General features: G+C 49.8%; 1 protein-coding gene and 1 long non-coding RNA gene across 5 annotated transcripts in view; one reads left to right on the forward strand and one right to left on the reverse strand.

Moving 5' to 3' along the window:
- The window catches only part of sulf2b (sulfatase 2b), a 76498-nt gene extending 49778 nt beyond the window's left edge, over positions 1-26720 (reverse strand). The window contains exons 1-2 of one of the 4 annotated variants that reach the window (XM_023838111.2): positions 26670-26720; positions 11163-11225 (exon numbers count right to left, since the gene is read on the reverse strand). The gene's annotated coding sequence lies outside the window, so the exon portion shown is untranslated. Of the gene's footprint in view, positions 1-1618; positions 1670-11162; positions 11226-26669 lie in introns of those variants that run through there. The other 3 variants (XM_072712932.1, XM_072712931.1, XM_023838109.2) reach the window with 3 other exon arrangements.
- On the forward strand, positions 17051-18227 carry LOC111857353 (uncharacterized). Its single transcript, XR_011991929.1, has 3 exons — positions 17051-17633; positions 17724-17803; positions 18052-18227. It is a non-coding gene; the product is annotated as an uncharacterized lncRNA (long non-coding RNA).
- Positions 26721-26972: the final 252 nt, after the last annotated feature.

The raw sequence follows: 26972 nt of genomic DNA on the forward strand, positions 1-26972 counted from the left end.
TCCATAGAGCAAAGGTGGATGGGGGCAGAGGGTCCCTCCCCCCAAGACCAGACTGGCTCCATCTCCTTTTGATACGGGAGCTCTGAACTTTTGGGGAAGTGTCTTTCATACAGCGTCTAGCCCAGGCAGCGGTAATGCAGAGCAAGGTTTTAAATTAGCAAAGCAAAAAGCAGCCTGACCTTCACCGAGTTTAGGACACCCGAGTGATGGAGGATTTAATAAGGAGCCCTTCCACTGCATTCCCATAGGCACGCTTCCGCTCTGGGCTGCCGGAACACCCTCGGAAGGCTTATCGATACCCGAGTGAAACAGCCGATCGGCTGAAATACGAAGGTCAGCTGCAGAAAGCTGAGGTACATCAGCAGGAGAGGTGCGGAGAGACGACTGGCCAACTTATCACACAGCGCGGAGCGTGTGATAGTGCAAATGAGAAATGGAAAGAGAGGGGGAAAGATGAGAATGAATGAAAGAAACAGAGAGTGGGAGGGAGGGAAGGAGAGGGTGAGGGAGAACAAAGTGCCTACAGAAAAACTACAGGTTTGCGTTTGACACCGGCAGCTAGCAGGCGGGTTACGGAGGGAGGTAGGCCTCACTAGCAGGCGGGTTACGGAGGGAGGTAGGCCTCACTAGCAGGCGGGTTACGGAGGGAGGTAGGCCTCACTAGCAGGCGGGTTACGGAGGGAGGTAGGCCTCACTAGCAGGCGGGTTACGGAGGGAGGTAGGCCTCACTAGCAGGCGGGTTACGGAGGGAGGTAGGCCTCACTAGCAGGCGGGTTACGGAGGGAGGTAGGCCTCACTAGCAGGCGGGTTACGGAGGGAGGTGGGCCTCACTAGCAGGTGGGTTACGGAGGGAGGTGGGCCTCGCTGGCAGGCAGGTTTACGGAGGGAGGTAGGCCTCTCTGGCCAGCTCTCCTGACCCGGCGTGTGTCTCTCATGCCGCACGCGGAGAAACACACCGGCTCCACTGTCACGTACAAGGCCGAACAAATCTGCGCGGCCGTGACCTCCTCACAGCGCTCTGCCAGCCACTTTCCAATTACCATCCTAATAAAATATGCCAGATTTATGCAAGAGAGAGTGGGGGGGGGAGGGAGAGGAAGGGAGATGGGGGGGCGGTGGGAGCACAGAGAGGTCAGGTGCGGCGGTCGGGGCACTACTTTACGATGTAACAGACTGAGGTTAATAATGGGGAGCAGAGGATGTTTGAATTTTATATGTGGCTGTCGTCAAATAAACAGGCCTGAATGTGTTGCTGATCAGAGAGCAGGGTGGGGGGAGGTGACCTCCAGTGCAAAGCCGACTGGGCATGAGGACATGGGGGGGACGACCTGCTCTATTCTGCCCAGCTATGAGCAAAGTTTTCTTGTTGGGGGCATTATCTAATTCTAATTATAAATTCAAATTCTAGCCACATGGCTGTCGCAGTGCTTTCAGGTACAATTTCACCCATCTGCCCACCTGCTCCTCCAGCAGTCCCCGCCCCCCTCTTCTCTGACGTAGTGGCACATCATTCTTGTGGATGGAGGGAAAAGCCCCCAGAGACCACCGCCTGCACAATCACAGGCATTTCTCCCTCCATTCCTTTCCGTAGCTCTCATTCAAGCTTCGACAGCCCTACCATCACTGGACGTGGCAGTCGAGGTGCCCTAAGAGGAATCTTCTGCACTGAACCGCTGCCTCTGCACCTGGGGAAAGCAGATCGATGGCAGAGGAAGCCATTACTCTCCAGCTCAGAGGCATCCAGGAGAAACTCCTCAAGGAATGTCACGTTGGACTCTAGAGGCTTTTTTAACTATGTGTCTTCCTGGCTGATGCCGTGAATTAAGTTAGTCAAGTCTTGGTAAACAAGAAATGGTGAAAAATGAACCGTGTCACGTTGCCATTGAAGCCGTCTCCTGTGGGGATTGTAAACATGGGACGATCATTACATTCACAGGCCTGGAGCTCCAGCCACCTAAAGGGCGTGATCCGTCTCACTGGACAGATCACATGACCATGAGGGAGAGGCTGAGGCAGGCGGTGGACGGCTGGGGGTTCTTCATCCTCGCTAAAGAGAAGCGACATGCGCTGTGTGAGCCCCGCTCCCAGGCTCCCCAGGAAACACGGTACAGGGCGATCGAGCATGCAGCACCTGCACCTCTGTCAGCGCCCCCTCCCCCGCGCCGCAACAGCGCATAAATCACCATCAGGCTGACGGGTGGTGGGATTAGCAGGGCGGACGTCACGCGCATCATTCATTAGTGTGGCCCTGTGTCACGCAGACAGCGGGGGCAGCCGAGCAGCACCACGCCTACCCACCAAAGGTGACTGTACAGGCGCATTTAACTCTGATAGCGTCAGCGGGCAGGTGGGTAACGCAGGGGCTGATAGCAGGGAGCAGAGCATTACCAGGCAAATAAGGACTGATGCATTTATAATTATAGTGCGTTCTGGCTCATGGTCAACAGAGACAGTAATGGGCAAGGAAAGGGGCGGGGCATGAGAGAGGGGGTGACAGGGAAAATGAGAGCATGGGGGGATTGTGATGGGTGTGTGAGCGAATGGCTGAAGGGAATGAGGGAGGGGGAGAGAAGGACAGAGAGAAAGAGAAAGACAGATCGGGGAGAAACAAAAGAGGCCTAAATTCTCTGATGCTTCAGGCAGTGATAAGAGGCAGAGAGACAGGCTCCCCCAGCCCACGTCGGGGGGGGGGGGGGGGGGGTGGCAGGCACAACTCTCACCCTCCTCTAGCTAACTTCACTGTAAGCTCTAATGGAGGAGGGGGCTCAAGGCTATTCCGAAATGAGCCAAGAAGCTTGTATGTGTGTTTTAGCTGGAACGGGGCAGGTAGTGGATGATATATCCCACTCACAACTTAAACGAGGAAACATAACAAGGAGTTATTGCCTATTCTAAAATCAATATCCCCATTTAGCGAACAAAAATGTAATTTTATTCCCCATTGCCAGTATTAAATAGAAAAGCGATTAGAAGCCTGGGAGGTCTGCGTGTCCCAGAGTGACGTGCCGGGAGATTTAGCCAGAAGGAGCCGCCACGTCGCATTTGGCCGTGCCGCCATCACGCTGATGCGGGCGGACGGCAGGAAGAAAGGCGGTGTGGGGGTTTCGGGGGAGGGCACGGAATTAATCTCAGCCTCGGCCCTGACAATCCTCTGACAACTGGATTGATGAGATCGGTGAGAAAACGAGGCTGTCTGCCCATCAAATAACCCCCCCCCCCTCCAAGAAGGTGCACGGTGCCGGCACTCCGCAAGGACAACGGCGCGGATGGAAATGCCGGGGGCGCAGAGCGTCGGGGAAAGGCAGGGATTAATGCGCGGTATCCACTTTATACGTGGGATTACTTTAGGAAACAGCAGTAACATGAATCTTTAACTTTAACATGAAACATGACCTTTTCTGTGATAATATCAGGACGTCCTATTCTCTTAAAACACTACAGTCGGCATTTCATTCCCGATATACTGCACTTGTACCCAGTTGGGTAACCTCAACACCTCTGTATGTGTGCTTGATGTACATCCCATCCATCTGAGTATTTAGGGCTTTTCCTGAGATTACCATACCTATTAATTCACTTAATCCTTTGTAAAAAAAAAAAAAAAGTATTATCGTGCAGCACTTTGGCTGTGTGAGCTTTCGCCTCATGTGTAGCACAGCGGCTCTTAATGACTCGCACGTACGGCGCCCTCTCTGCATGGCGGTTAGCGCCATTCCTCTGAAGCCGCAGCGTCTGTACACTCTCCAGCTCTTGACCTTTGCGTGGATTGGACAGTGATGCCTGCTGTAAATGTGAAGTCCAACTGAAAACCCAGAGAAGGGATCCAACCGAAACACATTAAAAATAACACTGCAATTGCGCAGGAAAACATCATTCATGGGGGCAAACGAGAAAAAAAAACTTATTTATGGATAACAAATGGCATGTGTCCGCTATCATTTCCATAACAGCGTTTCTGTAAGAATCAGAGCCAGAGGAGGGACGAAAACATTGAGCCCCTGGAATATGTAAATATGTAGGCTGCTTTGGCCTGATTTTAAATGACCCACATTCTCTGGGCCCTGAATGCAGTGACCCGGCGCTCCACGGTGTGGATCAGCCGCCTGCAATAAGGGCAGAAAGAGATTTTTGTCTGTGTCTCGGCCAGATTACTCTGAACTAGTACTGCCTATGACCGTGACCTATGCTTGTTGGCTGGTCCTGAACCCACAAGCCTGAATGATTGAAGTAGGGAAAACAGTAGTGTAGTGCAGCCTTTTTGGTACCTCCATCCATCCATCCATCCATCTTCCATCTGTTTATACACTACAGGTTTGCAGGCAACCTGAAGCCTACGTATAGGATGCACAGTGCACATGGCTGGACACACCACTGGGCTTTGTACTGCCATTAATAAAAACTCCAGCAGGACCCTTGAGATCTGAGAAACATTATCGTTAAAGAACCCCTTGTTCTGCATGCATTCAGGATTAGACGCTGTGGCCAGCTGAGGTTCCTTGGGGTCAGGAGAAACACATCGCAGATAAGATTACAATAAGGAAGGCTGAACAGCACGGAGCCCAGTGACACAAACAAGCGCAAACATTGGACACCGCCGGCTTCTCTGATCCTACAGCAAACGATCGAGTTGAGGATTAAGAATGACTGACTGGCACATTAGCATAATTCACAGTGTACCACCAGATATCAGATCTACGGCGAGCTTCCCTAAATAATTTTTATAAAGCCTTTTCCATTGCCTCCGGCAATTTTCATCGTGTGCAGTAAAAACGCAGGCATTTTTAAACAAAGCATTTTAATCCGCACACGCCACAGCTGCACACCACAGAGATTAAGTGAGTCCTTCCAGATACTCCCCCGGACGCGAATAAAAATCGAGCGCAATTACAGCCCAAATCAAACGTAAGTCTTCCATGTCCCAGCAGATCCGAATCGCAGGTTCTCCTTATCTCGCATCTCTCCTCTCCTTCTCTTCCCACCTATTTTTCCAGCTGTTTTCATGGCTTCTCTCCTTTCCTCTTCTTCCTCAGCATCAAGCGGCCCTTTCAGGTTCTTCTCCAGTACCCCCCCTGACCGTGACTGCCCCCCCGCCAGCCCAGCCCCATGCTTCTTTAATGGTTCATTTATCAGGTTGAATTCAAACTGCAATGATGATCACCCTTCATTTGCACTTCCTGCATCTGCATTTTCCGGACCACTCACTTCCTTCCACAGCAACAACGCATTTAATTATCAAATTTAATGCCTTGTGAGTTTTTGCCTTGGACACCAAAGGAGTAACACAACCAAGACGATAATAGCAAGTGAAATTCTTAAAAACTGAATATTTCGTGTTTATAGGAAGTACAACAGCTCCATGGGAAACAGGAGGACCTCACACCTCCAGGCTTGGGTTCAATTCCTGTGTCTTTAAAGGCAGTCTCTTGGTACCCTGATGGAGGGAGCGTGGTGTTTGCCCTGTGACAGACTGGCACTCAGAGTGTCTCCTGCCAGCAATCCTGTATCGGATATACGCTTACGGAAGACGGATGGGTGGCTGGCGTGATGGATGGGTAATGCGTGTCAGACCACCCTAATAAGGAGGACCACTGATACATTCAACACGTCAAAAAAGTAGCTTACACTGCTGAACTTGACAGAAGATAATGATCAGACCTTTCTAGTATATGCACTGCATACTACTGGGATTCATATATCAGGAAGTAAATTGCTTCTTTGCTAAATAAATTAGCTGAACAAAGACACCCCAGGTCTCACAGGTAGGGCTGGGAGTGGGGGGGGCGGGGGGTTCTACTCATCTGTCATAATTTTACTTTGACAATGTGTGCAATATATCAAGTAGTCTGTTTCAGCCAAAACTAGATGTTTGTTTTACATTTCTGTCTTATACACACTTTATGTAACACTACCTAAATATTTATAGTATTAGTGGTCCAGTGCATGCTGAGTGGCTCATGCAAAGGTACAGCAGCAGGGTTGGAAATGGAATCCTAGGGTCTCTACCTTCTCAGGGACCCCGCGCTACCTTCTCAGTGGCCCCCCTACCAAGAAAATTAATGATCACTTCCCTTCCTCTGCGACGCGGGTAATTCGGAGGCCCCAGGCAGCTGCCTATTCTGCCTATAGCTAGAGCCGACTCTGTGGAAACCCTCAGGCTACCAGTGGTTGTGTGTGTGTGTGTGTGTGTATATACTCCTTAGTCACTAGGAACCATGTGTATATTCAGTTTTTATCAGTCATAACTGTATTTAAATGAAAGAATCATGTCACGTGTGATTAGTGATTTAACACGAGTGAGAAAACTTGTCTGTTAAAGCCTCGGTTTATTTTATCCTCTGGATCCAAACGGCAGGCGAGTGCAAACAGCACGGGACCAGGGGGTGATTACAAACCCTGATTACAAACCTCCGGCACAAGCTGCAGTTCTAAGGTCAGAAATTACCGCCCCTCAGTACTCTTCCTCACGCCATTACTCCTTGAATAGCTGCTAATTGCCCTGCAAACCTATTAGGGCAATTACCTTATCAGTAGATATCTCTGAATGCAGAATTACCCCAACATGAGAACCCAACTGTGTGAACGTCTCCCCAATACAAACTGTGCCACAGCGGTTCGCTTTTTCTCTCTTTGTTTGTTCTTTTCTTTTCATTTTGGAGCCTAGCAGAGAGAGGACGTCCAGAACAGTACTGCAGGTCTGCAGAGTCATGGTGTGGAGAGCCATGCTCTGGTATGCTCTGTACGTGGAGAGATGCTTGCTTGGAGGGTGCAGCTGAACCTCTGCGCTACATCATCGGGTTGCAGACATGCTGGTTTTGGCCATACTGGTGTTTAATTAGCACAGTGGCATCAGGGTTGGGTAATGGGCAGGGTCATGGGTCCAGGACACCAAAGTGCCTGATCTCCCACTGTCCACTTTGCCAAATGCCCCATCGGACAGGAGGGGCCCATGACACTGTTGTATAGACATTAACATGCATGCATGCATATATACAGGGTCAGGTGCACACCTTCCACGTCATACAGATGTGGAGCCAGCTCCCCTCTGCCAAGCAAAACATGCGCGGGAGGGGAATGCGTCTTGCTTCCCACAATGCCTTGCCTGTGTGGCCATCGGTTGGCACCGCTGCCACTCTGGCAGAGGCCCAGCGAAGCTCGGGGTGATTCCTAGAGTGCCACACGGCCCGATATTGACAGAGCCTGGTATCTCCTGCTGTCAGGCCATTCTGAGAGTGCAGCGCGTTAGAAATCGATTAGACTCGCTCTCAGCAGACAGCCTCCATCGCGACTTGCCTCTTGTGTGACAGTGGCGTGGGAAGGTGGGGGCAGGCAGCCAGCAGAATCGTCACGCTGCTCTCTGGCGGGACGATGACGAACTCAAGAGCGGCTGTGAACATGCACGGTCTACCAAGAAGGTAACTAAACCTGAGTTCAGTCGAGGAGAAGAGCGAAGCCAGGGAGAGATGGGGCAGATGAGAAAACAAAACACATCTCTAAATGCCTGTGTTTGGAGGGGGGGTGTTTGCATTGGCTCAACACTTCTGAAAAACTTCCATTTTAAACATCAAAAATTTAAAACACAAGGCATCTGCTGGTTTGTTTATGTTTGACAACAGTTTCAAAAACGTGAAGAATATGACAAAAAACATACAAGCGAAATTTTTACCACATTAAAAAGTAACTATGAACGCCGAATGTGGTTGTTGTTACGATTACTGACAGAACGTCGATCCTGTTGTCAGACCAAAATGCGGAAGATCTGTGCCAGATGCTCAGCAAGTCAGAGTGCAGATTGCTGGACGACATGTTGGCATCACACGCATTCAGGCCAGGCGAGAGTTATACAAAAAAAAATGAGCAAGCAAACAAATAAAGGAAAGAAATTTCAATATATTAAGACTACAACCAGAAATGAATTTTTAAAAAGCTGACACAAGTGAAACAGACCACTAGACAACCACTGTTCAAACAGATAAAAGGATTATGATGTTTACAGGTAAACCCAACAACAATTCTTCATGGACTAACACTTTACTGTAGTATTGAAGGGTTTCTGATCTATTTTCTATTAAGTCAAATAGCAGATGTTTCATGCAGCTCTCCTTCGAAAACCTGAGGTTTGATTTCTTACTTCCCTGCAACAGAACAAGCCAAAAGAGCCATGGAAGGAAGCCAGGGACCCGAACGAATCTGTGTCCCAGTAATGCACCCAACATCCCAGCACTTAGAGCAGAAATCCCCACTGAAGCTGAGAGCACACAATGGGACACACTCCACTTTAAAAGATAATAGCAACAAACAGCAAGCAATTTCATTAATCGACTCTGTACCATTCAACCTAATAAAGACATGAGAAAGTTATTTAAAATGCACGATAATGTTGGGAATTACCCTCCCCCCCCATACCCCACTACTAACAAAACCAGTAAACAAACTGTAACGCAATCAAAAAAAGCAAAAATGTCCCCCACACCGCTTTTCCAGACGTTTAAAACATTCCTTGTGAATTCACATCAAACAAATAGCCACAATTTTCCCACCAATTTTCAGCAGTTCCAGTACAGTGACAGTGCAACCGCTGCTGATGCTGGTAATTAGCGTATCTGGGAGGTCATGTGGTGGTGTACATATGCTAACATCTGTTTACAGCTGCCACTGAAATCTCTCCAATGAGCTGCTGCGCACCGTCTGCCCGGATGTGGGCTGGGGTCCCAGCAGAGAGACCAGGACAGAGAAGGTCTGTTTTTAAGGATTTCATTCCCTGTCATCTGCCTGGACATGAGCCTTCAGATGCTCGGCCATTAGCCTGTATTTGCTCCTCTTTTTATAGGACCTGGGATTTAATACAGTAGCAGTGCAGGGTATATATTCATTTTTGAATGCGCTGTGTGCCCGTGTTTGTGTGTCCCTGCACCTGTTTGCAGTGAGTGTGTGCATGTATGTCTGAGTGCCGTGTGCAATTGGGTGAGCCTGGCATTAATATTCCCCCTGTGAGCGGGGAGAGGCGGGCGAGGGGGGGGCAATGCATCTCGTAACAAACACACGCTTCGCTTTCATTCCCTGGGGGAGCCGCCAGAATAATGCACATTATCCTTTAATCTCTGGCGGGGGTCACAGGGTGCTGACACTCCAGTGGGCAGAGAGGAGGCAGCCCCCCGCCCCCCGTGGCCATCCTCCTGCCCCCCCCCATCTGCAGCACTGATACGCTCCCTGTGCCAGTCCAAGCAGTCTGAATGAGAACCAGGGTGTTAAATGGGTGTGTTAAACGTACTGCTGGCTCTCTATTTAAAGAAAGGAATGCCATGCCCCTGCTTGCCCCCCCAGATTCTTATGCAAGGCTCTTACCCTCCCCCCGAACCTGGCAGGCCAAAGGTGGCGTCCTCACATCACAGAGCTTCCCAAACCAAAAGTGTGCGAAGAGCGCTGCCAGGAGCGGCTGACGCCCCACAGGAATCTCTGCCCCCCCCAGCCCTGTGGCCCTGCCCAGAGCCACACAGCATGCCCCTGGGGAGCCTGAAGAGCGGAGCCTGCAGGCCGTGTTCCTCATGCTCTGGGACGTTTCTGTGATGACAGGCAGCCATGCCACAGATACACAGCCTCACACCCAGGTACGCCCTGCAGTGAAGGACACAGACTGCATACACGCTCGCACACACACACACACACACACACACACACACATGCATGCACATGTAGGGTAAACATATCCTTATGGGGACCGCTCATTCATTTCAATGGGAAAAATGCTAACGCTAACTATGTCAACCTTAACCCCTACCCAGCCCTAACCATAACCATAAGTAACCTAACAAAATACAAGAGTTCTTGCATTTTTAGTTTTTTCATAGCAGTCACCGATTTTTATAAAATAGAGTTTTCTCTTATGGGGACCAGGAAACCGGTCCCCATAAGGGAAAAAAAACGGATATTTATCACGTTATGGGGACATTATGTCCCCATAAGGATAGGTAAACCCGCTCGCACACACACACGCACACACACATGCACGCACACACACATGCACATATACGCACGCACACACACAAACACTTGCAGGCATACAGCTGTGAGCCAGGTCATTGTGCAATGCAGAGAAAAACAAGTCAAGGAACTGGGGACCATTTGTCTGACAGAGTTTATGGGACCATATAGTGTGTATATATATATTTATAAAGTAAATATTCTTAAAAATCTAAACCCAATGAGGAAAGGAGTCATTAAAAACAGAAATGTGTGTTTCTGTGCAAAATTCTCTTATGAAAGACAGTGCACTAAAATAACGCAAATGGCAAAAATATCCATCCATTTTCCGGGACAGGTTGATAGTGGAGCCTCGAGCTCTTGCTAGGAAGGAGTCGCCCTGGATGCTGGATGCTGGCCCATCACAAGCGCAAACATGTGGAGAGTCAACTATAAACTAAAATACAATATATAAAACACACACATACACACACCCACGCACACACACACAGCATTTGCTTGGAAATATTCCCCTGCTGCAGAGCTTCCCTTAGATTCCTTTTATGTGAACTACACTCATTGCATCATTGATTTTTCCCAGCTTCTTCTCACCCTTCCTGCTTTATTCTCTTCCTGCCCTATCCTTCCATTAGTCCTCGATTAAAACGAAGAATTTCAGCACGTAGCCGAAGGCCTCATACATTGTAAACTGGGTAATATGACAGTGACATTTCACCACAACTGCATTTAAGAAAAAAAGCATTTGCATCCCCATGAAACGCTGCCCTTCTAAATAATTGAGATATTGAGAATCAACATTTCTGAAATAAAAGGGCGACTCACACCACAGGTTATGCTGGAAACGTCCTACCTCCTGTGTCCCCTGTGCTTGTCGATCTGAAAGCGAGGGGCCTAGTCACATGTCACATGGGGCCTTAGAAGCGGCCTGGAGAGAACCATCAACATGCAGATGGCCGCCACCATCCATGATACCCCAAGCGCGCGCAACAAAGTCTCAACATGGCGGGGCCAACTCCAAATGTCACCCACCCCCTCGGATGCCTCATATCGCAGAAGCCTTCTGGTGCAGAACATAGAATTTTCCGGAAAAGTGACAACAGGTGCTATAGAAAATGACTGCAGTTGGTTTATTTAGGACCCAATATCCTTTCCTGTCCTCAGAAAGAGCAGAGTGCGGATCATACCTTACTGTAAGTGATGACTCAGGCTTCAGTGCTGCTCTGTTTACAGGGAACAATCACCGAGATCTGAAAGGAAACCGGAAAAAAATGGTTAGTCTGTTTCAACTCAATCACAAACACGCACGCACTGGGTTGACCTGCTGAGCCCCGGTCCGGCCCGGCTTGGCCCGGCCCGTGTTTAGCTTTCTGTCTCCTCTCTTCATTCCACAGTCAGCGGGTTTCCTGCCCTGGATTGTCACCTCACAGATGTACACCACCACCAACAGGGTGATGACAGATGCGTAACACCCCCTCCCTGCCCCCCGCTGACAGCTTCCCCCCTACCCTGAGCGCCGTCGCCTATTTCTTTACGGAGGAAGTGACCCGTGAGAGCCGTGTCTGGAACCGTGACCGTCCTCCATCACATCAGATTTCAGCCAGCTGACCCCAGGCACAGCACCGTAAACAGAGCATGACCCCAACCCATGACAGCCAGGCTCACACTTAATTACCGCTCTCCTCACACGAGTCAGTCAATAAGAGAGCAGCACCACTCATAACCCAGTCCATAAAACCCCCATGTTACCCACACCCCCCAGTACTCGAGTTTAGCCTCCAGTTAACATTTACTGCAGGTCAGGATTCCTATTTTTCTTTAACATGCCAGTTAAAAAGCACAAAAAAACTTTTTTGGCGGATAAGACTGAAGCGTTTGCAAAGCTGACCTCGGTCTCAACAGCACCGGGCTGCAAGTGACGGCCTCCTCTCCGGCAGCCGGAGGACCCCCACCCCCCCAGAGGAAACCTGCCTATGCTAAATCATCTCCCCCTGTCCCAGGGAAGCCTCGCGTCGCGAATCGGTCCGCTTTGTGAGGAAGCATTAAGCATACATCACACCCTGACCTCCAGTCGCCAAATCGGTCAGGATGCCATAGCGGCAAAATTCCTGACTGTTTGGAATGAAACGGAGTCACTGAAGGGGCCCCTGGAGAATAAATCAGAAGGACAGAAGATGAACAGGACACCCACGGACACATCCACACGCACACACCCCCACGCCGAATGTATAGGGAGGGCCTTATCTGGAACTCTCTTATCGTGACTGAACGGAAGGTAAGAGATGCTCCCCAGAATTGGAAGTAGGTCTTCCTTAAATATGCATGGACGGGGTGACGGGTTAAAATCCCCCCCCCCCCAAGTGTGAAGCACAGCACTTTTCTATTCTGCTCTCAGCACAAGGTGAGATAAAGCTCCCTGGGCATGATTAATGTATGCAATGAATGCATCTCCTCAGTTAATATGCGGCAGTGGAGAGCATTTCCTGTGATTTGTCCTGTGCAATTCGGGACAGAAGTGGGACAGACAGGACAGAAGGTGCAGCTGCAGCCATCGGCGACAGACTGGGGTCACTGTGACCCCGCATGGGACAAGCGGCTGGAAGATGGATAAGTGTAGGTTTTAGTTCAATTTCCACCTCTTAGAGTCAAAATTGGAATCAATATACGACCCAACATACATTGCAATAATCTGGAGTCTACCAGCACTATTTTCTTCTAACATCAGCTAAGTCCATAAACTTCTGATTAAGTTTCCAAGCTCATTCGTCAGATCTTGCGTCTGTGGATGAGGAAGCCAGCAGAAGGGTTGGTGGACCAGCAGGAGTAGGTAACAACAGTGAAGATATCTTGAAGGGTTACACAGCACCGTGTTCCTGAAGGTGAAGGTGCTCTACTGCCTTCCCGATGCTCACATCCTGTGCTGTTCTGCCTGCAGGCACGTCCTCAAGTGACTAGAGCCAGACAATATCAAGTGATAGACAGACTAACAACGGGCACGATGGCTCGATCTGCAGCACCCTGCCCTCAAACCTGCAGCTTTGTGGGTTTGATTCCTGCTCTCAAATCTCTCTGTGCAAGTGCGATTCCACCCACTGCTCTTGTCCCAAATACCATGTGGCTGGGTGAACTAGCCCCCTCATGTTACAGAGCTGGATGTTTCAGGTCCAGAAAGTGAAAATCCTGCACAAGATTTTCTCAACCAGCTATCTGAGTACCCTGTGACAGTGACTTTATGCTCAACTGGTTGGTTGAAAGAAAATCTTGTTCTGGATTTTTACTTTCTGGACCTAAATTATCGACACCTTCCACATTATCTGGAATGTGTATGTGTTTGATTTCCCTGTGATGAAGTGGTATCGCATTGAGAGTGGCTTCTGCCCTGCCTGGGGTAGGATCCAGGCCCACTGTGATGCTGTGCTAGACAAGCGCTTTAGGGAGGTGGATGAATGTGAATCAATGTTACATCTATATAGCACTTTTCAAGACACCCTAAGTGCTTGACAGAACCAATGGGGAGCCACTTCAGCCACCGATGTGTAGCACCCACCAGGATGACAACAGCCATTCTGCACCAGTACGCTTACTACACAATAGCTAAGGTGGTGAATGGGTACAATTCATCAATTAGATACAGGGGATGATTAGGAGGCCAGATTTGAAAGGGCCACAGTGGGCAATTTTAGCCAGGGCACCAGGGTACCACCCCTACTCTTTTGAAAGATGCCCAGGGATCTTTTATGACTTCAGAGAGTTTTACATCTCATCCAAGGGATGGTGCCATGTTTACAGCACAGTGTTCCTGTCACTGCACTGGGGCATTTGGATCCACACGGACCACAGGATGGGCTGACCTGTTGGCCCACACCTCTTCTATCAGCAATCCAGCTTTCCTAGCTGGTCTCCCAACTACTGATGCAGTGCAGCATTGTAACAAACACTCTGCAGTGATAAACTCTCTATTGATACAATGGACCAATGCAGCCAAAATCCAGATATATCCAATGCCAGATTGCAGCTTTGTGTGGGTTATTAATCTCAAACAAGCACCCGCGTTGAGTCTGTAATCAAACGAGCTACATCTGCATTGTACCACACCACCATAAACACACACACCGGCTGCGCAGTCAGGCAGATGCCCCTGGGCGCTCATAAGCATCTGTCTGCGTGGGGCCTCACTACAACAAATGGGCATCGGCTGCACAGACAGATCGCTACATCTCTGCATTCATTTGCATTGTGCCATCAGCATGGCTTGAGCAGGCACTTGCCGTTCATACTGCCACAGTCCCGGAGGGTTGTGAGTTATGATGTTTACTTTCACTTTGCGTTCAGTAGCGTTCCATCCCGCTCCGTCCTGCGACATTAACATCGCGCTTCCCACTTAACAAAACAAACGACGCATTCCTTCATTGCCCATTGTGACGTGTAATTGTGCATCAGATGAATCGCTCTGTCTTTTATTCGGAATCTCGTGCGTTTCTGTTTTTAAGGGACGGTGGGGTAACAGCTGTCAGTGTGTCTGGGAATGTAACTGACCCCACTCATCAGTCTGACGGATCAGGATGACGGGAAAACCAGTGGGAGTGAATGTACTTCCTGCACAGGAAAGATAATAGTGATTGCCGGCAAGTCCTCCTGTGGCCCAGCAGGTCCTTGGAGGCTGCAGCCGTCCCAGGGGCATGAGCCTCAGTGCTGCCATCATTATTTGGCTATACCGGCCATCAGCCTGACAAGCATCGGTCCTCTTTCAATGGCCATTGGCCGGAACTGATTTTAAAAGGGACAATGCTATGAAGGAACAAAGGACAGATGAAAGGAACTAGGAGCATGAAGTCCAGTGTACTGGCAGCTTTAAGATCACCGTGCAGGGCGGGGAGGGGGAGCACGGTCACCGCCATGATCATTGAACATTGGGCCGGTCTTAATAGGTAGCCTTTAGCTTACATGACAGCAATGCCAGCCTCCGTAGAAAGTGGGTGCTGTCCCTTTCGATCATGAGGGCTATGCCCATGGCCATCCTGTGGGCACAGAATTCACATCCAAAAAAAAAGTAAATACTTTTTAATTTGGTGCCAAAAAGATCTCATTAAGAATACTCATCCCATGCAGGGTCACGGGGGACCAAAGTATGGGTGCAAGCAGGAAATAACCCAGGACCAATCAGCCCACACACCCTATTCACACACCTACGGACAATTTGGCAACTCCAAATAACCTCGGCATGTTTTTGGACTCCAGAGGGAATCTGGAGAACCAGGAGGAAACGGGGAGAACATGCAAACTCCACATATGTTTAATTTTTTGACCAGCATGCAGTCAAGCAAATGCTGATATTGTTATGAAACCCCCATCAGTTAGTAGGTTCACACAGCAACCGAAGGCAAAAGACATGTGTCCTTCCTTCCTTCCTGGCAATTTAATGGCGGTGAATTCCCTCCCAGGGCTGCTCTTCTGCCTTGCTGCTGCCATGGCAATGGCTAACAGCAGGATGGATCCTGTGCGCTTAATCTTAAACTTTTCATTTATGTAGCGTTGAACGAAAAAAACTGAAAATCCCAAGAAATAAACTAAATAGCAAATGGTATGTTAGGATAAAAACACAATGGTAATTTGTGCCTTGATGCGTGTATCTGTGTGGTAAACAGTATATGGATGGCTGGGGGGGGGGGCAGGGTTATACTGAGTGCTGCAGTGGGCTGTTGTGTTTGCAGAGGTCCTGCGGAGGTGCCCTCACTCCTTCCCGTCTCATCCACATCTCCGGGGGGATAGGGGGCGCTCTAAATACAGCTGCTCTCCCAGCACTGGCGCCCTCGCCCCAGGTTCCGCAGCAGGTCCCTGTGGGCGGGAGGATACCTGCACAAACAAGCCTCCTCATCCAGGTGACTCCGTCTGCCAGAGCACACCTCCAACGGATAAACAGCTCTGGAGGGGGGGGGGGGGGTTCCTTCATTTTCTGTTTAAAATGGGAACCGGTTTCCACTTAAACACCTTATACCTAAGTTGCAGCTCTCAGGCTATTCATATCTGCCAAAGGCGATGTGAAGCACCAGGAAAAATGTTTTTTTTTGTTTGCTAAAAAGTTAAGCTTTGGTGTTAAACTGTCTCTAAGTGGCTGAGCACTAAGTTATCCTGTAACTAGCCACATGCTTAACTTTTACCCCAGTTCAGGGGTTATGCAAGACACCAGAAGAACTGTGAGCGTAATCACCCTGCTGTCTTAGGCAGGACACCCCTGACAGCAAGGGGATCAGTCTCATGCCAGCAGTTACAGCGAGTGACCCAGTAATAACCCGGGTTACAGCACGGCGAGTGACCCAGCAATAACCCGGGTTACAGCACGGCGAGTGACCCAGCAATAACCCGGTTACAGCACGGCGAGTGACCCAGTAATAACCTGGGTTACAGCACGGCGAATGACCCAGCAATAACCTGGTTACAGCACGGCGAGTGACCCAGCAATAACCCGGGTTACAGCACGGCGAGTGACCCAGTAATAACCCGAGTTACAGCACGGCGAGTGACCCAGTAATAACCCGGTTACAGCATGGCGAGTGACCCAGCAATAACTTGGGTTACAGCACGGCGAATGACCCAGTAATAACCCGAGTTACAGCACGGCGAATGACCCAGTAATAACCCGAGTTACAGCACGGCGAGTGACCCAGTAATAACCCGGTTACAGCACGGCGAGTGACCCAGCAATAACTCGGGTTACAGCACGGCGAGTGACCCAGCAATAACCCGGGTTACAGCACAGGTGAGAGATCCAGTAATAACCTGGGTTACAGAACAGGTGACTGACCCAGTAATAACCTGAGTTACAGCACAGGTGACTGACCCAGTAATAACCCGGGTTATAGAACACGTGACTGACCCAGTAATAACTTGAGTTACAGAACAGGTGAGTGACTTGCCGAGTGCCAGTTGCTCCAAATTTCTAATTGCTAATTGTTCACTCAAGAAAAAAATGCAATTAGGAATCATGTTGAATGGTACGTTTGAAGCAAGCTACATGCAGAGATACAGGCGAGCTGTGGACCTGATGGAGGTGAGCAGGTAGGGGCCAGCAGTTCTGCTTCAGAAGCTGCAGTTACAGTCATGGGTCTCAGACCAACTCTGCAGGGTATCTCTGCTATTTGCCATTTGCCCTGAGCTCCCCCCCCCCCCCCCCCAAAAAAAAATGTCAGCACTTCACGTCATCAAAAGCATCCAGTAGGAACCATATGGGTGGGGAGGGCTTTGAAGACAGAAAAGTCATATTTTTATATTTGGAGTTCATCACTGGTCACTTCTGGGACCAACCACTTTTCATGACCAGCGTGTTACATGGGCCACAATGTTTTGGCTGCAGCACATTCTGAAGGACTGTCACCCCCCCAGAGAAAAGAGACATAAGGACATCAAACAGGATCCCTGTTCCCGAATCCTGACTCAGCACCACCCCTGGATTCTCCAGTACAGCTGTGCCGTGCCCGGCCCTGCGGCTGCGTCGACAGGCAGACGGCAATCCGATACACGTGCGGATTAGCCGGAGGGCACAGCCAGGACGTAAATCTTTGGCAGCGCCATCCCAGTTCCCACACAGGGAGGAGAGAGCTGCCAAGCGGTTGGAGCAGCGCAACCAGACGGACAGCATTCCGAAATTACGCCCCTGAACCGTACATGGGAACACCGTGTTTTTTTCCTATCATTTTTTTTCAGAATTACGAATGTGTTTGTACTCCTGAGAACATCCTTCTGTGTTACAGGCTGCTGATGCCCCTGCTGACAAGAGTGGTGACCACAACATGTTTACGGTCCACAGGAAGATGGCATGACCACTCCATGCGTAAGGTCCCCCATTCTGAATACTTATACTGGGAACGCCTCAAATGACAGGAGGAAGACAAATAAGAGGCAAATGCACCTTTTGTCATACCAATGCATGTGGAATGTACGGTCCCTCAAGGCAATAGAGTCTCTGAAGTAATATCTGTACTCAGAGAACAAAAAAAAAGTGCGGTTTTAGTTGAGAAGGGACAAGACTGATGAGGTATGACAGTGCGCAATGCTTAAGAAAGACATTTTTTTTTTCAGGTACAGCACTTTCATGAGGAAATATATCATACCAATCAAGAAAAATTACTTTGCATTACTACTAGACGCAGAGTCTGTTTTTTATTACTGTGTCAGAGATCCGAAGGGAAACCACATTTAAAAAAACACTGCCGTAATCTCTTTCACATCTACTTTCAAATAAATCACAGATTCCAGCATGTGTATCAACCTCAATGCAGAATTTCCAATGTAAGAAGATGGATAGATTGAGGGAGGATTATATTCTCAACAGCTTAATAATAGCTGCACTGTTATATAAACCACACATTCAGTGGCTAGTTCATTCAGTACACATGCTTGTTAATGCAAGCAGCCTGTTCCTCCACAATGGGAATCATGTGGCTGCAACTGAATACGTGCGGCACACAGACAGGGTCAGCAGGTCCTGAGGATTCATTACAGGATCCCTTAAGACACGTGATTGAAGTGAATCAAAAATAGTGCGATTAGTGATTCAGGTGTCTGAGCACCAGCCACCTTCCTGGGACTTACACACACAACAGTGTCTAGAGTTTACAGAGATGTGATGAACAAAAACATCCAATCAATGGCATTCATGTGACTGAAAACAACTTAATGAAAGAAGTCAAAGGAGAGCGGCCAGACTTGTTAAAGTTAATAGGAAGGCCACAAGTGCAAAAATAATAGCTCAGTAGAGCAGGTGTGCAGAATGGTTTCTCTGAATGACTCATCTACCCTCAAAGTACTTCGGGAGATAAAACAGGTCCTGCTAGGCACTACATATGGGTACATAATAAAGGGGCAGCTAAGGGAACGTATATCATTGAAGTGGTGTAAGCAATCGGGGAGAGACATGGGAGAAGGTCTGCTTTAACAAATGGGGAGCAGGAGATATGGAAGGAATGTGGGGCTGGGGAATGGGACACAAGGGGTTACAACCAATTCTGTGAGCTTCATCAAAGCATCAGCGTTCAGAGTCACGTGCCCCACTCCTCAATCAGAGTCACCTCAATCAGAGTCACCTCAATCAGAGTCAGGTCTCGGCAGCCTGGGCAAGAGCTGGCAACTCACTACCCGAGGGAAGATAACCTTCTGAGGTTTAATGAGCCCTGAGGCTTTCATTCATCTGACGAAATGTGGAAGGAGAGCCTGCCAGAGACTCAGAGAGCGGACATATTAGCAGGCCTGATGTCACGCGCCACATGCGCACGCGCAGACATGACAACGTTCAGAATCGCAGTTGTATCGCATGATAACCACATCGCTATCATTATGGAAGCTGAAAGGCAAAAATGACTTTCATGAAATAAAAGGTAAACAGCAGGATGTGAATAATAATCTCGATCCCCTGACTATGAGGAGCATCTCCGGCCCACACTGTTTTCCTGTAACGGATCCAAGGGACCTGGGTCACGCTCCCGCAAGCGGAACCGTGGAGCCAGAAGTCTCAGGTGAGCAGAACCCTTCTGAAGACTGAGGGGTCAGGTGCTGGGTAAGTCGATATAAAGGACACTTTAAATAAAACAAGATGGGAGAAGATGGGGGAAAGGCTGGAGATATATCTATTTCAACTGCTTGCTCTTCCAAGAAGTGGGCCAAAGGAGGACAAGTAAGGACGACTGCGGCTAGGTTTGCTTTCCTGTTGTATTTGGGATGCAGAAACAGGGCTTTGATTCGAAAGTGGTGATGAAATTTTTAAAAAGTGATAATCTATTAAAAAAAACCGAGTTGCAAGAAAATGAGGAAGCATCTGCTGAATTAGCATATATTAGCAAAGTTTAGCTTACTAGTCCAGTTAGCAAATTCCCAGGGTTTACATCAACTGGAAACAATGGACCTTTAATTATTATTATTTAGTATAAATACCTACAGAAGCATGTAGTGTCAGGAGCAGCAAATTACAAAAACAAAATCATTTACTTTCAGATGGTCCTGCAGGAGAAATATCTACCCAAACAGATCAATGGGTAGATGTACTTTTAATTTCTCTTTTACATTATTTGCCCATTGTGTCGAAGAGGTAGTTTCATGAATGTTGTTCTTACCGATGCTCGTCAGTTGTTCAGATGAGATGACGCTTAACAAATCGAAGAAATGGAGTGTCTGAGCTCAGCCGAAGGTGGTCTTTCACAATGTGAACTCTTCACGTGCCACAAAGCCAAAGCCTTCACAGTTGCCTGAACACATGGCTGCAGCCATTAATGACTTAAATACAGCAGATACGGTAACTAAAGGGACTAACGTGGAGTACACACATGAGCAGACTGAAGTGCAGATAAAGCTTCCTCTAAAGTGAGCACTGTATTATATGTTAGGAATAATCCCTTTACTGAAAAATAAAACATCCCATTAAATAACCTAAAAAAAAATTTTAAATGGGAATTTCAGGCTGGTTCAGTGTCCTGCTGTCCTGGCCCAGAACAGCAGAGCTGCCATTAAAAACCAAACAGTTATTTGGAATACAATTAGTTCCAGGTCTTTACCAAGCTGTCTGGCAAAGGTACTTCTCTCCTACAGTTTGGCAAAACCTCGACTGGAGACTCTGCCTTTTCAAAACAGCATTCGAATATAAACATTGATTGCGAGGATGCGACTGAGGATGGGTGAGGTTACCATGAGCTCACGGTAAATTCCATGTTCGGGAGGCTAAAACACGGATGGCCCAAGACTGATGCAACTCCAGTTACTCACAGCTGCTCCTTTGTCCTGTTTGCACGCCATGTGAGATTTGCTCCCTGAAGGTTGATACATACTCAGAGCAAATATCACCAAGCAAGTATTGCCTGCTTTCCCAAGGATGAATGGTGGGTGTTGAGAAATGAGCAGGAATGAGTGAAAGCATGGCTGTGCTCAGGAAGGCTGCTGTGCTCAGGAAGGCTGCTCTGCTCGGGGGGGGGGGGTGGGGGCCTGGATGGTGCAGCCATTTAATGCCTGAGCAGGCTCTTTCCCTCTTGAAACTGGGCAGGAATCTTGCAGCAATTGGACCATGTCGGAAACTCGGTGTTTATGCTACCTGATGTCCTCACCCTTTGCCCAGTGGGCAGTGTGCTACAGAAACACTCGGGTATTAATCGATTGTCAAGTGGTGGCTAAGCGGCAAAGGGATGAGTTAGGAGTCCTGAAGGCCACAGCACATTTTGGCTGAGTGAGCAACATGCATTGGTAAGGAGGTGTGGGCACCTGTCCCCTTTGCTCGAAAGTGCTGGCCATCTGCCATCCTGAGTGCCTCTTTTTGAGCACCAATAATCACCACAACCCGGTTGAATTTCGTTTCAAGAGGATCCCTTCCCCTGCCCCTCGTAAAGCCTCTGCCCTGGGCATCAGCAAGTCATCAAGAAATCTCCAGTGCAACAAAGTCGCAGCACAAGCCTGTCTGTTCTTTCTTATATGTGTTTGCACCACGGACCCCACAGCTAAACCGCATCCTTACTTACGATGAGTGATGCTAAAAATGAGCAGCAGGCAGGAGGAGCTGTGGGACATGGATACGGCACAGCGCCTCCAGCCTGTGGGACAGGGATACGGCACAGCGCCGGCAGCCTGTGGGACAGGGATACGGCACAGCGCCGGCAGCCTGTGGGACAGGGATACGGCACAGCGCCTCCAGCCTGTGGGACAGGGATACGGCACAGCGCCTCCAGCCTGTGGGACAGGGATACGGCACAGCGCCGGCAGCCTGTGGGACAGGGATACGGCACAGCGCCTCCAGCCTGTGGGACAGGGATACGGCACAGCGCCGGCAGCCTGTGGGACAGGGATACGGCACAGCGCCTCCAGCCTGTGGGACAGGGATACGGCACAGCGCCGGCAGCCTGTGGGACAGGGATACGGCACAGCGCCGGCAGCCTGTGGGACAGGGATACGGCACAGCGCCTCCAGCCTGTGGGACAGGGATACGGCACAGCGCCTCCAGCCTGTGGGACAGGGATACGGCACAGCGCCTCCAGTCTGTGGGACATGGATACGGCACAGCGCCGCCAGCCTGAGGGACAGGGATACGGCACAGCGCCGCCAGCCTGTGGGACAGAGATACGGCACAGCGCCGGCAGCCTGTGGGACAGGGATACGGCACAGCGCCTCCAGCCTGTGGGACATGGATACGGCACAGCGCCGCCAGCCTGAGGGACAGGGATACGGCACAGCGCCTCCAGCCTGAGGGACAGGGATACGGCACAGCGCCGCCAGCCTGAGGGACAGGGATACGGCACAGCGCCGCCAGCCTGTGGGACCAAGAGTGGGGGTGTGAAACGGCGGAAATAAAGTCTATCCAACTCCCCGGCTGAAGAGCCACCTACTTCTCCAACAAAGACATAATGAGCCTTATTGTATTTTAAGTGACTTTATATTTATAAAGGTTGAAAATAAACATTAGTCATATTTTATTCCACACTGAGCTTCTTGTTCACCTCATCCCAAAATATTAAATAAATTACTCATGGTTGGGGCGCGTATGAAGGCTCGCAGTGTGCTGTGCAAAGGGCACATCAATGGCTGTACTGTTGCTTTGCTGGGAACAGGTGATACAACCTGCTTGTTCCAGCTGGTTACGGTATCAGAGAAGGAAGCGAGAGCTCGCACTTGTGAGGGAGAATTACCTCTCAGCTGAAAGTCTGAAAGACTCAGCTTCCACTGTCCATTTTCAGCTTAATAACTGGCGTAAGAAATTCCAGGAGCAGCCGAAGGAGGAGGCCACTGGATGCAACTTCTGATGTGATGTCAAGCGCCATTGATTTATCAAGAAGGCATCTCAAGTAGGTTTGGAAGATGGTGGGACGGATGGACGCAGAAACAGCAAATCACCACATCAAGTTATACGGGACACTTTTTCAGTTCTGTTGTCACATTAACAAGACAAGAGTAATGCAAGTGATTTCCCTTCTGTCTTTACGAATATCTCCGTCTCACACCAATCAGCAATCCCCCCCCCCCCCCCCCATGATCAGTGGCTGCTCAAACCCACACCCACATTTCGCTGTTCCTGCATAAAGAACGACACCTCAGGAAAATGCTAAAGTTTAGTGCCTACAACAGAGCTGCTTCTTCTAAAAGCCCATTTGGGCTACATCAGAAGGAGACTCTTTTTGGGGTTTGGGATTGACAAACAGCCAAAAGGGACAATGGAGATCAATATCTGCCGTTCACTGAAACCCACTCCTGTCCTGCTAGTCCCGTCGATACCTGATGCTAAATGGACAGAGAGTCGATGGCCTCGTTCCTCTTTCACCACACTCTCCCTGCGTTATTGACCCTGTCTGCTCCATTCCCATAGCAGCCCATCGTCTTAAAGTGCCAAACAGTAAACAGAACTTTGCTGGTGCCTTCGAGAACCTGAAATCCAGACAGAGCCATGAGGTCCTGGCGACAGCGACTGTCACACGGAGACGCCATGATGAAGGAGGGGCTCAGAGCATCTTATTGCTGGGCCATGAATACAATACATGCAGCATGCCAGGAGATAGGGGTGCTCGGCCAATCAATGGAAGGGCGGGAGCAGCAGCCAACCAATCAGGATCCAGCGATACATGGACTGTCCCAGGAAAGGCAAAGCAGAGGAATAAAAGGAGCCCCGGATCATCAGTTCACCTTAGCATCACATATTTGGGGGGGGACGGGATTACTTTAAGAAATCCTATTTTTGTGCAGGGATTGAGGGGACAGATCCGACCGTGGGACCACAGAAGGTGATAATGCGAAGCTTAGAGCAAAACCCAAACAATGGAACTACAAAGACCAGATGGATTACAGATTAATAAACCCTTCACGGAAAACTGCAAAGCAATCCTGAGACCGATTTAGGAGAAGATTATAGTTTACCTCTGTACTAGACATGCTGTCCCAAAAGCATAATTCACAGCATAATCCCATTAAAAAGGGGATGTACAGTATATAGTAGCTGGAGCACTGTAGTAGTAGGTGGGGTTTAAAGGAAATGAAGTCATAAATCTAATCCAAATCCCTTAACTCTTTCCCAGAATGTTTAATCTGAGGCCCTGTCAGAGTGAATCAGAGCCCAGGTGCTTCAGCTCACCGGGATAAACGGATTAGAACGAGGAAAGTTAATTACCAATGATTTCAGTGAGAGCTGTGGTTTTGCTGATTGATTTTTGCATCAAACAAGCATATTAAACCCAATGTTATAATTAGCCGGCCTCAGGGCGTCCCGCAGCATCCTCTGGGCTCCATCTGCGCCGCGCACAGGGTGTAATCAAGACGCAGCGCTGGTGTAATTGACCGTGTTGTGGCAGAGAGAAAAAAACATGCAGGAAATCCAAATTCCTGAGGCCTCCGTGTGTTTCCAGCCATGTCCGACCACCAGGCCAACGCCAGCTTCTGGAAGTGAGTCTGCCACCATCTGATGTGGATAATTTCACCTCTCTCCTGTGCAAACCCCCCCCCCGCCTCTGTCCCCATACCAGCTCTCTCAGCCCAGTCCCAATGGCCACTTGATGTTCCCCATCATGGTTTGGCATGCTGTCGGTGGACGGTCTGGGGCAGAGGTTTGTGTTTGGGGATGGGAGGGTCTGCTGCAGCTGGGGATGGGCGAGGGGGTCTGCCTTTGGCAGGAATGGCTGGCATCAGCATCCCCAGGCGTTCCTGGTCCTGGCAGCCGACGCATTTTCTGCCCAAACTCTCAGCCTTAATCAGCAGAGCCCTGCAGAGGCCGTCCGTTTGGCGTCCGGTCACCTCGCTCTGCACGTTACCCTTCCCCGCAGCCCACTGGCCTGCCAGCTGCGTGTGTGACAGCCGCATGCGTTTCCACGCCAGGGATCTGCACGAATGCGGAAGCATGCCCACGATTTATGTGTGCACGACGACTGGTATGTGAATTAAAGGGGAGGTGCGGGTCACGGCAGTGCACCTTTAAAAGACAAACAGGATCATGCCTGTTATTGCAAAACAAGTGCTGGCAGAGAAAGTGCAGGACACAAGGAGGAAAGAGGGGTGCAAACCTGTGCTGTGCTGGATGGACTGGGCTTGGGGGGGGGGGCAGTGTGTGCACTCTAGATCACCTCAGCCAGGCCCCCTGGGGATGGATGACCCTCACTACCTGAAGCGGTCATGTTGTGAGGCCACGGCGATGACAGATTGGACTCGCTGTAATAAATTCGCTCTGATCTCCACAGCAACACAAATATCGCAGGAAGGATGGCCCCTCCGGGCCTGCTGGGGGCCCCCCCAGAAGTCCCAGTTCTCTCACAGAGGGCCAAGCTCGCAGCTGCTTGGCCCAGTGTGGAATCGCAGCTTTGCTGAATTACGGTCCACATGAACAGAGCGCTGTCTCTTTTTAACCAGTAACTTGCCCCTGTCGTCGTCTTCTGACAGCTGTGGCAGGCAAAAGCCAAACGAATGTTTATCCTCCACCGTCTGATGGCCGGCCTCTTTTTGCTCCCGACTCGGCCCGGCGGTGCCCTGGCGTCCCCCCTCCCCCATGCCCACAGCCCCTGAATATCGTCCCCCAGTGTTCAAATCGCGGAGGGTGTGATTGGACGCTGTTTGTTTTTGCACCTCATCCGTCGCCCTCGTGTTTTCTGGACCCACCGATTGCACCGCTGAGGAAGTAGCACGCACCCTCAAATCAATACTGCCGTAGCTCAAATGCTAAGGGTACTAGCTGCGCCCGGGCCGTGGATTAGCTAAGGAAACCTGTCAGTGAGAAAACACATCTAAATGAAACAGGAATGTCTGACAGCTGCTCTCCCCAAAACACACAGGTACTGTGGTTCTGCTTACAGAAAAGTACACCGGGGTGGGGAGCCAAAGTAATTTAGTCCAACAGAATCCATCGCAACAGCTGAAGGCTGGAACAGAGCATGTTTTTATGGGGAACGTCGAGACTGAACGTACAGCGATTTGGGCATTAAATGATGCATAAATAGTTAAGTAATGAAGTGTTTATTTTGGCACGCTGTGCCTGGAAAGCTCATTCACAGACCAATCATGAAAGGCGACTAAAAAGATGCGTGATTTGGGTTTACGCTGTCCTCACCGAAAAAACGCCGCACGACCCCTAAAGCACAAGGTAACGCGACAAGCGGGGCTTTACCGCGCCCTCTACCATCTGCGGCATTTCAGGCAGCAACACGCCACAGTAATGACAATGACAGCCAGACACGTTCGAGTCACGCAAGGGATAACATCCTGTTATTTATTGCACAGTTAAAAAAAAATCCTCATGACTTGTGACATTCTGGGGGGATGGGAGAGACTTTCAAGTGGAAAGGTGAAGGTGCTATATGAGAAAGCAATAGTGATTCGCTGTGATGCACTCGGGGTCGACGATCCCCCAGAGCACCGAGCGGACAGCGATGGAAGCACAATGCAGCGGGCTGGGCACTCACCCTGCAACGTCGCATTAAAAACCCGGCGCTCTGAGCGGCCCAGGGAGCCCCTTTGACGCTCGGCGACATCATTCACGTTGCCCCTGCTCCCTGAGCACGGCGGTGCACCCAGGTGGCCAAATGTGGGCTCGGAGACACCGCGGTGGTGCCATAAAACAGCCCAGCCAAGACCATACCTGCCTTCTCATTTATCACAGTGAACCAAATTGGTCACCCCCCCCCCAGAAAGAATGTGAGCCAAATAAAGCCCCCTGGTATGCATAATAAAGATGTGACAGCAGAAGCCATTCCACTTACGGCCTGCTGGGATACTGTTTCTGGAGCACCTTCCTGATGGGCAGCAGCGGCACACGGAACACTCCTTGCTACCGTCTGTCTTGCTCAGTCACTCTTTGTCTTTCTGACACCTCCCCCCACCCCCACCCTCACGCACACACTTCCTCGGCCTTTCTCGCTGACATTTCTAGCACAGCGGGGCACGCCGCAGCCCAGCGGAAGGACGTGTGATCAAGGGGGGTGGCAGCCACACATGACTGTGACCGCAAGACATTCAGATGATTATAAGCAAGCAGGCACTGACCAAAACCTAATAAATGAACT

Source organism: Paramormyrops kingsleyae, chromosome 6, assembly GCF_048594095.1.
Source record: "Paramormyrops kingsleyae isolate MSU_618 chromosome 6, PKINGS_0.4, whole genome shotgun sequence".
Classification (NCBI taxonomy): domain Eukaryota; kingdom Metazoa; phylum Chordata; class Actinopteri; order Osteoglossiformes; family Mormyridae; genus Paramormyrops; species Paramormyrops kingsleyae.